Raw genomic sequence first — 12,277 nt, 5'->3', positions numbered from 1 at the left:
GGTTGGAATCCAGAGGCTCTCACCAAACGCTTTGTTATCTTACCAAGCACTTAGCTTCTCTGGGTCTCTCCATCTGTAAAACAAGAGTAATAATATTTTTCTTCCTACCTCACAGGGTTGATTGTGGGTCGAGTGAGATTATATAATCAAAAGTACTTTGTAAACTATAAAGAATAGTACAAGGGTGTCACCTGTATATCCCCAAGCCTCACTAGACTTTGGAACAAATGAGGGAAAGAGCTATTATTTACAATACAATGTAGCAGTTAAGTTAAAAACAGATTGGTTCCAACAAATGGTGCTGGGCCAATTGGACATCAATATGAAAAAAAAAAAAGAACCTTGAGCCATACCTTGTACCATATACAAAAATGAGGTAAAGGGGCCAGCCCGGCACATAGTGGTTAAGTTCACTTGCTCGCTTTGCTTTGCAGCCCAGGGTTCTCAGGTTCAGATCCCAGGCATGGACCCACATACTGCTCATCAAACTATGCTGTGGTGGCATCCCACATGCAAAATAGAGGAAGATGGGCATGGATGTTAGCTCAGGGCTAATCTTCCTCACTGAAAAAGAGAAAAGTAAAGCAAAGAAATGAATTGTAGGACACGCATTTCTTTTTATGTCAGGATTATCTCTGAGTTTTATATCTCTGAGTTTATATTTATATATCCACTCCTGGTAGCTTAGCTGGGATGTCAGGTGCTAAATTTAAACCTAAAACTATAAACCTTCTAGAATAAAGTATGGGAGAAAATATTTGTGACTGAAGGTTAGGCAAAATTTTCATAGATAAGACCCAAAAAAACATGAACTATAAAATAAAAAATTGATAAATTAGACTCATTAAAATGAAAACCTCTGCTCTTCAAGAGACATTGTTAAGAAAATGAAGAGGCAAGACACAGATTGGGAGAAAATGTTTGCAAAACACACATCTGATAAAAGATTTGTATCCAGAATATACAAAGAACACTCACGCTCAACAAAATGAAAACAACCCAATTCAAAAATGGGTATAATATTTGAACAGACACTTCATCGGGTAAGAGAAAAAGATGGCAAGTAAGCACGTGAAAAAAGTTCAATATCATTAGCCATTAGAGATATAAAAATTTAAAACCATATTAAGATACCACACCACACACCTATTAGAATGGCTAAAATAAAAATAAACAAATTGGCAAACCAAGTGTTATAGAGGATACAGAACTAGAACTCTCATGCATGCTGGTGGAAAAACAAACATGGTATAGCTTCAGGACTTGTCTGGTGGGTAGTGGTTAAGTTTGTGCAGTCCACTTCAGTGGCCCAGGGTCCGCAGGTTCGGATCCTGGGTGCAGACGTACACACCACTCATCAAGCCATGCTGTGGCGGCATCCTACATACAAAATAGAGGAGTACTGGCACAGATGTTAGCTCAGGGGCAATCTTCCTCACCAAAACAACAACAACAACAAAAGTTACAGCTTCTTTGGAAAACAGGTAGGCAGTTTAAAGTAGTTGAACATGCATTTACCATATCACTCAGAAATCCCACTCCTAGGTATTGACTCAGAGAAATAAAAACATGTCTGCAAAAGGACCTGTACGCAAATGCCTGTGGCAGCATTATTCACAATTGCCAAAAACTGAAAACAAACCAAATGTCCCTCAACTGGGGAAGTGATAAATACATGTGGCACAGCCATACAATGAAATACTATTCAGCAATAAAAAGGAACAAGTTATTGATACACTGACATGGGTGAATCTCGAATAGATAGTGCTGAGTAAAAGAAGCCAGGCTCCAATGATTCCATTTGTATGACATTCTGGAAAAAACTGTAGGGACAAATCAGATCAATGGCTGCCAGGGGCTGGGGTAATGGTTTGGGAGGGACCACAAAGGAGCACAAGGGGACTTTTTGGGGTGATGGAACTGTTGTATATCTTGATTGTGGTGGTAGTTATGTGACCACATGTGTTGGACAAAACTCACAGAACTGTACACTGAAAAGTGAATTTTACTGTGTGTAAATTATTCCTTAATAAACTTGACTTTATTAGAAAAGGAAAGGAGAAAAAAAAGCAGAGGTTGGCAGTTCCCTAGAAAATTAATCATAGAATTAGTATATGATCCAGAAATTCCACCCCTAGGTGTATACCCCAAAGAAGTGAACTCAGGGACCCAAACAGACATAGCAGCATTATTCACAATAGCCAAAAGGTGGAAACAACCCAAATATCCATCAAAAGATGAATGGATAAACAAAATGTGGTGTGTATATATATATATACAATGCAAGATCATTCAACCATAAAATGGAATGAAATTCTGACACATGCTACAAAATATCTGAGTCTTGAAAATATTATGCTAAGTGAAATAAGCCACACACAAAAGGACAAATATTGTATGATTTCAGTTATATGAGGTACCTAGATTAGGCAAATTTACAGAGACAGAAAGTAGAATGGTGATCACCAGGGGTCGAAGGAGAGAGGAATGGGGAGTTATTGTTTAATGGATACAGAGTTTCTGTTCGGAATAATGAAAAAGTTTTGGAAATAGAAAGTGGGGATGGTTACACAACACTGTGGAGGTTCTTAACGCCACTAAATTATACACTTATAAATGGTAAATTTTATGTTAAGTATATTTTACCACAATTTTTTAAAAAGAACACAGGTGGACCTGGGTTCGAATCCTGGCTCTGCCATGTACTAGCTGTGTCCCCTTGGGTAAGTTACCCAGACCCTCTTGGATATGTTAGAGTAGCCAGGTTGTGCTACAGTTAAAACAAAACAACAAAACAAACACTGAAATCTTGGTAGCACAACAAACAAAGATTTATTTCTTATTTACAGTGCATATCCAATATGCAAAGTGGGCTGGTGGAGGAAGCGGAGGCTCTGCTCTGGGAGACACTCGAGGTACCAGGTTGATAGAGGCTGTGCTACCCTGTCCACCGCCCTGTGTGGGCACTGCCTTTCTGGGCACCATGCAGGGGAAGAGAAGAGCTGGAGAATCACACACAGGCTTTACTCTGCCAGCGCCTCTGGCCTTGCCCAAGGGTAAGGGGCTGGGAAGTGTGGGGGAGCAGGTAGAATGTTGGATGAGCAACCCTGTCTCTGCCATGCTTCTTGGTGCGTCAATTTCTTCATCTATAGAACAAGCATAGGAATTTTCTAATCTCCGTTTGTTGTGAGGATAAAATGATTTGATGTGTAAAGCATCAGTACACGTGGTGAACACTCAATGAAGTGATATGTCCCATCCAGTTCTGCGATTTTATCCTGAGCATCAAGAACAAGATGTAGAATTGCTGAATCTGCTTTTTTAAGGTGTCTGACACTGGCCTCCACACGTATGAAAGCAACCATTTTGCCTCTGTGTCACCAACGCTGTGTTCTAGTCAGAGTTCTTTTGATTGCAGGAAAAAGAAACATGCTGGAAATAGCACAAGTAAAACGAAGGTTTAACATAAAGATCAAAAAATCTGAGGAAAGCAAAAACGAACCAGGAGCCTCAGAGAGGACAGGAGCCGGTCATCTTGGGACCAGCGACCCTCTCTGTCTCTCTGATGGTTTTTCTGCTGCTGAAGGTGCAACTGCTCAGCTTTCTTCTAGCTCCCTTGCAACTGTCTTCCTCCGGGTCTTATTTCTTCTTGACTCAGTCTTGCACATGCCGGCAAACATCCTGCCCCAGCCGTGATACTTCACAGCGTTTCCATTCAATTGGCTACCTTGGATTGGACAAGGTGTGTTATTTCTTGAGAGGAGAATATGTTAGGTCAAGCTCATCTTTCCCAACTTGGCCACAAAACCCACAAATAGCGGACCTGTTGGTGGATTGACTCCCTTCGAATAAGGCGTCCATCTCTTGACCAATCGGCTTCAGTCCTTCACGTTTTACTGGTTCCACCTGGTGGCTTGCTCATCAAGGGCTGCCAATGGAAGTAGATTATCTGAAAATAGGAGGTAAATGAGACAAGCATTCAAAAATGTGCTTAGTAAAAGTGAATATTATCATAAAAATCTATTGTGCTAATTTGATATGTGAAAAATGGGATTCCATTTTAACTCGCATTCTTTATTAGGGAGGTTGAACATTTTCCTGTTTATGTATTTGTAATCTCTTTTTTGCTTGTTTGTTTATTTGTTAATGTTCTCGGTGCATTTTTTATTGCTGTATCCATCTTTTCCTTGTTGATTAGTAAGAGACTATTAACTGTTTGTCTATTACATATATTGTAAATATTTTCCCCAGTTTGCTATTTGTAGTTTAGCTTTGTATGTGGTGGGATTTGGCATAAGGAAGTTTTTTGTTTTTTCCTTTTTTTTTTTTTTTTTTTTTTTTTAAAGATTTTATTTTATTTTTTCTCCTTTTTCTCCCCAAAGCCCCCCAGTACACAGTTGTATATTCTTCGTTGTGGGTCCTTGTAGTTGTGGCATGTGGGACGCTGCCTCAGCGTGGTTTGATGAGCAGTGCCATGTCCGCGCCCAGGATTCGAACTGACGAAACACTGGGCCGCCTGCCGCGGAGCGCACGAACTTAACCACTCGGCCACGGGGCCAGCCCCTGTTTTTTCCTTTTTGTAGTCAGAACTTTTATGTTTTCCTTCATGTTTTCTACCCTTAGGATCATATTTAGAAAGTCCTTCTGCTCCCCAAGATTATAATAATATGCATTTATTTTCTTTCTGGAACGTTTATGGTTTCATTTTGTACATTACTTTGCATGTGGTATAGGGTAGAAATAATACCAGCCAACATTTATGAGGCATATTTTGTGTAATAGGCACCATGTTTTTACTTTTTAACACCCATTATCTCTTTTAATCCTCACAATCATATGAAGTAGTCTCTTTTATTACCTTCTTTTTAAATAGGGGAGAAATGAGGCTTAGGGAGGTTAAGTATCTTGCTTGCAATTACACAGCTAATCAGGAGCAAAACTGACATTCGAACTCCGAGTTCGTCTACTTCCAGAGGTCTTAATTATTGCTGTATATATTTTCAAACTTCTCCCAAAACCATTTGTCAATTTTCCCCAATATCATTTGTTGTAAAATCCAGCATTTCCCTCACTGATTGAAATGCCACTCCTACCATCTAATAGCTCTTGCTACGTTCTCGGGTCTATTTCTGCCCTGTCTTTTTTGTTCTATTGATTCCTCTGTCTATTCCTGTGCCAGTAACATACAGTTCCAGTGACTGCGGCCTCACTTATGCATTCTATTATCTGGTAGGCCAAGTCATCCCTAGACGCTCTTCTTTTTTGAAGTTTTCTGATCTTTTCTTCATTTTTTATTCTTCCAGAAAAACTTTAGAATTATGTCACAAAATCCTTAAGAATTCCATTGAGATTTTTGCTGAAAAAAAAATTAGGGGCTGGGAGTGACTTGCATGCTCAGAGTTGAGTCCATCAGATTCCTCAGTTCATAGTGCACGTGGTCTGTGTAAGGCCCTTCACTTATTTTAACCCCTCTCTTATTCTTTTCTTCTTCTTCTTCTCTTCAAAGCCCCCCAGTACATAGTTGTATATTCTAGCTGTGAGTGCCTCTGGTTGTGCTATGTGGGACGCCATCTCAGCATGGCTTGATGAGCGGTACTAAGTCCATGCCCAGGATCCAAACTGGCAAAATCGTGGGCTGCCGAAGCGGAACACACAAACTTAACCACTCAGCCACAGGCCGGCCCCCTGCCTCCCTTGTTCTAGGTCTCCGTTCTCTTTCCTCTCCCACATAAACACACACTGTTATACTTTTGAAATGTACCCTTGGATATGTATGTATTCTTGTAAAATACATACTTCTGTTTTGTGCGTATGTTTTAAATTTACATAAATAGTATTGATCTAAGGATCCTTTTCTGTTTCTTTCATTTCTTTATTCAACCTTCTGTTTTTATAACCTACTCATGCTGCTGCGTATACAGCTGGCTCACAGGTCCTACTGCTGAGAAGAATTACACAGGATGCACCCAAATATTTCACTAGTGATGGACACCTCGGATGCTCCCAATTCCTCATGTCCACAGCAAAGCTGCAGTGTAATCCTTGTACATGACCCCTTATGGATCTGAGAATTCTCTGGAGTACATACTCCAATCTGAGATTGCTGGTTGTTGGGTGTTTACATCCTTGATGTCCTCAGTTCTGCCAGATTTCTTTCCAGAACATCTGTACCAGTTTGCACGACACAAAAGGATTTTTATTTCTCTAATTCTCACCATCAATTGCTATTTTCTAACTCTCTAATTTTTGCCCCTTGTAGGTATAAAATGGCATTTCATTGTTTTAATTTGAATTTCATTGAGTATCAGTGAGTTTGAACATCTCCTCATTCTTAAGAGTCATTTGTGTTTCTCCTTCTGTGAATTACCTATTGATAGCTTTTGCCCATTTTTGTAGTGGGTTTCTGTCTTTTTTGCATTCTCTTAGCTTTCGCATACAGATATTTAATTCCTCTGGAGTGCACATTAGTGTCCAGTAGGTAACAGGAATCATTCTTTATTTTTCTCCAAATAGTGAGACAGTTCTTCTGACGTCATCTACTGAATAATTCATCCTTCCCATATTAACTGTGGTGTCATCATCATCTTTTATCAAATTCCCATAGATGTGTGGGTCTGTTTCTGAGCTCTCTTTTCTGTTCCTGTGGTTTATGTATCTATTCCTATAGCATCATCGTTCTGTTTTTATGACTATGGCTTCATATTATATCATAAAATCTGATTGAGCTAGTCCCCTCTTTCTCCTTGTTTCCAAAATTAATTTAGTTATTCTACTAAGAATAAGTTTGTCCAATTTCTCAAAATATACTGATGGCGTTTTTGTTGGAATTGCCTTTGATTCATAGATAAATTTTGAGAGATCTGATTTTTAAAGTAATATAAGTACATAAATTTTAAAATAAAATAGACCTATAAGGTTTATAATAAAGTTCAATACTCTCTTGTTCTATCCCTCCCCGACCTCAGGCCCTACTCCTCAGAAGCCACCACCTGCCCCCTCTTAGCTCTTTTTTCTGGTATTTGCCTCCATATCTCTAAACAAGACATCACCATTTCTCTTTTTTTTTTTTTTTCCTTTTTCTCCCCTAAGCCCCCTGTACATAGTTGTATATTCTTCGCTGTGGGTCCTTCTAGTTGTGGCATGTGGGATGCCGCCTCAGCATGGCTTGATGAGCGGTGCCATGTCCGCGCCCAGGATTCGAACTAATGAAACACTGGGCTGCCTGCAGCGGAGTGCGCAAACTTAACCACTGGGCCACAGGGCTGGCTCCAGACATCCCCATTTTTAAATGTTCCTATTTTAGATATTATCTATTGACTCCTTACTATAGAGATAGGATTTTGCTCCATTTTATAGCAGACACAGACATACAGATTCACACTCACATGCTCTTCCTTCTTCATTCTCCCAGTATAGTTTTACTACAATTTTAAAAAATTGATACTCAGTGCTTAACTTGTTGTAACCATGTGATATTCACAGCTAAGCCATATAGTATGCTATGATGGTATGTCCTTTTTTTCAAGTTTCTGTTTTCCCTGGCATTAAAAATGACCTTGCTTTGTTTGTTTCTTGGTTTTCTATGTACTATCACATGCTCAATGTCTACAGAATAACGCTAAAACTGCTCTCAATATAATAAAAAACAGCTATCTGAAAGCCTCTGAAGCTTTCCTTCCTCCTTTCCAACATAGATCAGGGACTCCAAAGACCTGCTGAAGAACTGTTATTCTGGACTTCCTCGCGTGGTCACCCTTGGTCTCTAATTTCTGTTGGAGCCCCTATTTCATGGACCCATGTTATCCTTATTGTGGTGAAAATAATCTCCTGGAGCTTACTGAGAAATTAACTTGCCCAGGAGATATATTTTTTGAGACCACATATGTTCAAATATGTGTTTATTATCTCTTCACAGTGGAATTATGGTTTGACTAGACTTTTAGGCTGAAAATCAATTTTTCCTCAGAATTTTGAAGGCATTTCCCCATTGTCTTCTAGCTACCAATATTCATGAGAAATCCAGTGTCATTGTGATTCCTGACTTTTTACGTGTGACCTGTCTTATTTCTCTTAAGATTTCTGTCTTCAGTGTTCTGAAATTTCATGAAGATTGGTTTGGTGTGGGTCTTTCCTCAATAATCATGCTGGGCAATTGGTAGGTCCTTCCCATTTGAAAACTCGTCCTTTAATTCTGGGAAATTATCTTATGCTTTAATACTTTCCTCCTAACTATTTTTCTCTTATTTCCTGAAACTACTATTATTTAGTTGTTGGGTCCTCTAAACAAACAACCCTTTCTCTACTCTCCTCTCTCTTTCTCATTCTACGTCTTAGGAGATTTCCTTAGCTTTATCTTCCAACTTTTTCTGTTTACATATTTTTTATTTCAAAGAGGAACTTCCTGCTGAATGTTCCTTTTGAAAAATATCCTGTTCTTATTTCCTAAGTGTGATGCCTCTCTGAGCAATCTGGGAATATTGATCATAGTTGTTTTGTTTTGTTTTGTTTTGTTTTTAGTTCTCTTCTCTGCATTGTCTCTAGTTCACCTGAGCTCATCAAATGTGTGATCCTTTGCTATCCATTTATTTCTAAGAATGAGGTAGAGAAAAGGCAATTAGAACCTCTGCATGGGTAAGGCTTGTCATCCGGTAGCCTCACGTGGGTGAGGGACCCAGCCATTTGGTTGACTGACCCACACATATCAGTCGAACATCTGCTGACATGACCTGAGTTAACATCTGCTACCAATCCTCCTCTTTTTCTGAGGAAGCCTGGCCCTGAGCTAACATCCGTGCCCATCTTCCTCCACTTTATATGTGGGACGCCTAACACAGCATGGTGTGCCAAGCAGTGCCATGTCCACACCCGGGATCCCAACCGGCAAACCCCGGGCCGCGGAAGCGGAACGTGTCAACTTAACCGCTGCACCACCAGGCCAGCCCGGAGAGCTACTTCTTACACAAACTATCAGCTAATGTTCCTCTATTTAGCACTAACTTCCACTCCCACCTTGAGAGGTATTTAATGTTTCCCACTCCTGAGGCTTTCTACAACTATTCTTCAAAGTGAATATGCTGCTTCTTCCTTCTTATGGCCTTAGTAGGACAGGAGGACTTAGAAGAAAAGAGATAGCTGAAACCTAAATCAGTTCCCACTAATCCATCTTGTTTCCATCTTCCAAAATGGAGTTGACATCATTTATGTTTTCTCTGCTACTGTTCTTGGACCTGTGGGCATACCAGATATTTAGTCCTTTACTGTGATTTTTAATAGAGTAACAGGAGGGACCAAACAAACATTTAGATTCAATTGGCGTGATTAACCAGACATTGATTATTGAAGTTTTTTCCTATTTTTTAAATTGTGGTAAAACATACATAACATAAAATTTACCATTTTAACCATTTTAAGTGTACAGTTCAGTGGCATTAAATACATCCACAGTGCTGTACAATCATCACCACTATCCATTTCTAGAACTTTTTTCATCATCCCAAGCAACTCCCTATTCCTCTTTCTGCCCCCAGCCCCAGCTTCTGGTAGCCACCATTCTACTTTCTGTCTCCATGAATTTGCCTATTCTAGGTACTTTATATAAGTGAAATCATACAAAGTTTGTCTTTTTGTGTGTGGCTTATTTGACTTTGCATAATGTTTTCAAGTTTCATCCATGTTGTAGCATGTGTCAGAATTTTACTCCTTTTTAAGGCTAAATAATATTCCATTGTATGTATATACCACATTTTGCATATCTATTCATCTGTTTATTATTACTGAGTTTCATATGTTGATCTTCTCTCTGGCCTTATTGCTAAAGTCTATTTATCTCTAAGAATTTGTTGATTCTCTTGGGATTTATATAGAGATGACAATACCATCTATAAATAACGATAGTTTTGTTTCTTCTCTTCTGTATTAAATTCCTAGTGCTGCTGTAACAAATTGCCACAAATTTAGTGGCTTAAAGCAACGCAAATTTATTATCTTATTACAATTGGTCAGAAACCCAAAATGAATCTCACCAGGCTAAAATCGAAGTGCTGGCAGGCCTACGTTCTTTTCTGGAGGCCTTAGGGGAGAATCCATTTTCTCGCCTTTTCCCCCTTCTAGAGACTCTTCACGTTCCTTGGCTGGTGGCCCCCTTCCGTCTTCAAAATCAGCAATGGCGAGTCGAATGTTTCTCACATCGCATCTCTGACCCTCCTTTTTCCCTCTTTCACTTATAAGTATCCTTGTAATTACATTGACCCACCCACATAATCCAGGATAATTTCCTATCTTAAAATCCTCAATCACATCTGCAAAATCTCTTTTGCCAGGAGTGGTAATATATTCATAAATGCTGGGGATCAGGACATGGACATCTTTGGGGGCTATTCTGTCTACCACACCTTCTAATACTTATACTCCTTTTTCTTTTCTTTTTTAAGATTGTCCCTGAGAGGGGCTGGCCCCGTGGCCGAGCGGTTAAGTTCGCGCGCTCCGCTGCAGGCGGCCCAGTGTTTCGTTGGTTCGAGTCCTGGGCGCGGACATGACACTGCTCGTCAGGCCACGCTGGGGCAGCGTCCCACATGCCACAGCTGGAGGGACCCACAACAAAGAATATACAACTATGTACCGGGGGGCTTTGGGGAGAAAAAGGAAAAAATAAAATCTTACAGAAAAAAAAAAAAAAAAGATTGTCCCTGAGATAACATCTCTTGCCAATCTTCTTTTTTTTTTCCTTCTTCCCCTCAAAGCCCCCCAATACATAGTTGTATATTCTAGTTGTAGGTCCTTCTAGTTCCTCTGTGTGGGATGCCACCTCAGCATGGCTTGATGAGTGGTGCTAGGTCCATGCCCAGAATCTGAGCTGGTGAACCCTGGACCGCCCAAGCAGAGTGTGCAAACTTAACCACTCGTCCGTGGGGCTGGCCTCTTATATCTTACACTTCTAATTTTTAAGTTTGCCCTCTTTTGTTGCCCATGACATAAATGTTGAATGACAATGGCATTAGTAGCTTTCCTTGTCTTATTCCTGATCTTAAAGGGAATGTTATCTAAAGTTTCTCTGTTAAGTATTATGTTTGTACATAATGGATTCTGATGGATTATCAAAGTTATGTCTGTTCTGTTTTCTGAGAATTCTTGTGATAAATGGGTATTGAAGTTTATCAAATTATTTTCCACATTTATTTAGAAAATCCCATGTTTTACCTTCTTTAGTTCATTAATGAATTACCTTGCTAGGTTTTCTGATGTCAGATCATCTTTACATTCCTATTTGATCATGATGTATTATTAGTTTTATTTATACAGTCATCCCTCAGAATCTGAGAGGGATTGGTTCCAGGACCCCCTGCAAATACCAGAGTCTGTGGATGCTCAAATCCCTTAGTCAGCCCTCCATATACATGGGTTTCACATCCACAGATTCAACCAGACTGTGTATTATGCTTAATATTTTGCATGCTCACTACTTTTTAAATAATATAATTCATCAATAAAAATATAAATAATTTAATTGTGTGTATACATTACTTTTTAATGATAACTGCATTTAACAACTGGCTTGCTCAAAATTTAACCACCAGCTCTTGCAAGCTGGACAAACCAGCACACCACTGCCCCAAATTAGTAAAATCCATGCTTATAGTCAGTTTCTGTATCAAATTTTAAACAGTTTTACTGAGGTATAATTGATATATGATAAGATGTACATATTTCTTTTTTCTTTTTCTTTTTGAGGAAGATCAGCCCTGAGCTAACTACTGCCAATCCTCCTCTTTTTGCTGAGGAAGACTGGCCCTGAGCCAACATCTATGCCCATCTTCCTCTACTTTATATGTGGGACCCCTACCACAGCATCGCTTGCCAAGTGGAGCTGTGTCCGCACCTCGGATCCAAACTGGTGAACTCTAGGCTGTCAAGAAGCAAAACATGCAAATTCAACCACTGTGCCACTGGGCTGGCCCCAGATGTATATATTTAAAGTATAAAATTTTATAAGTTTTGAGATATATATACATCTGTGAAAATATTACCACCAAGAAGACTATCAAAATTTTAGGCTAAAAAGAAAATCATAATGTCTATCACTCTTTGATTCAGAATTTTCATTTCTTTTTTTTTATTTTATTTTTTCCCTTTTTCTCCCCAAAGCCCCCTGGTACATAGTTGTATATTCTTCGTTGTGGGTCCTTCTAGTTGTGGCATGTGGGACGCTGCCTCAGCGTGGTTTGTTGAGCAGTACCATGTCTGCGCCCAGGATTCGAACCAACGAAACACTGGGCCGCCT

The 12,277-nt window shown here is 39.5% G+C and overlaps 1 long non-coding RNA gene across 1 annotated transcript in view; it reads right to left on the bottom strand.

Annotated features, from left to right (window-relative positions):
* Window positions 1-2,809: 2,809 nt before the first annotated feature.
* The window catches only part of LOC139074125 (uncharacterized), a 42,492-nt gene continuing 33,024 nt past the window's right edge, over window positions 2,810-12,277 (bottom strand). The window contains exons 4-5 of the long non-coding RNA XR_011523583.1: window positions 3,824-3,949; window positions 2,810-3,727 (exon numbers count right to left, since the gene is read on the bottom strand). This is a non-coding gene — a long non-coding RNA (uncharacterized lncRNA). The remainder of the gene's footprint in view (window positions 3,728-3,823; window positions 3,950-12,277) is intronic.

Source organism: Equus przewalskii, chromosome 10 (assembly GCF_037783145.1).
Source record: "Equus przewalskii isolate Varuska chromosome 10, EquPr2, whole genome shotgun sequence".
Taxonomy (NCBI): Eukaryota; Metazoa; Chordata; class Mammalia; order Perissodactyla; family Equidae; genus Equus; species Equus przewalskii.
This window is presented reverse-complemented; position numbering and strand designations above follow the sequence as displayed.